This window comes from Solanum stenotomum, chromosome 10, assembly GCF_019186545.1.
Source record: "Solanum stenotomum isolate F172 chromosome 10, ASM1918654v1, whole genome shotgun sequence".
Lineage (NCBI taxonomy): Eukaryota > Viridiplantae > Streptophyta > Magnoliopsida > Solanales > Solanaceae > Solanum > Solanum stenotomum.
In genome coordinates, this window is record NC_064291.1 from 2,576,198 (window position 1) to 2,577,005 (window position 808).

Sequence of the window (808 nt, forward strand, 5' to 3'; positions counted from 1 at the left end):
ATAGAGAGGTGAATAGTAGTTCTCCAAATTTGGAGAACTACTATTCACCTCTCTATAAATGGAGAATAGAGAGTAATTTAGAGGGTGGTTGGAGAGCCCTTTCTCTATTTTACTCTCCAAATATAGAGAATGGAGAGTAAAATAGAGTGGGGTTGGAGATGGTCTCATGCTATGTTCACCTTTATTTTTTTTGTTTGAAGAAAAATGAATTTATACCACTAGATAGATTTATAATCATTTTGAAATTTTATTGAATTCAAATTCATAAAATAATTTGAACTAAATTAAATTTAGGATATATTAGTTTAAATAAATATTATAAATTAATATAATTAAATTAATTAGTTAAGTTAAATAAATATGAATTTAATTAAAAATTTGATTTTAATGAGCTAGCTCGTCAAACTGAGTTACAAATGATGAACACAAATTGTTAAGTTCAAATATGTCATTTTATTGTAGAGGTTCAATTTGATGCCATATATCAAATGACATGGTATGCCAAAGCTAATATGATCATATAACATGTCAAAATGACATAGCATGTCCGGCAAAATGAAAGGTTAATAATAAAAATATGGATTTAAGTCATATGTGGCCCCTTAAAGTTATTTGCATATTCCACTTAGACACATTATCTTAGGTTTGTTCCAATTAAACACCTTTATTAGTCAAAAAAAATATCTATAGAACATTTTTTGACAATAAACAAAAATTAAAGATTTTGTGTCATACACTCGCCATTGACGTGGCATAATAACTAATGAAAAAATGACATGTGGTATTGGGGCCCATAATATAGGAAATA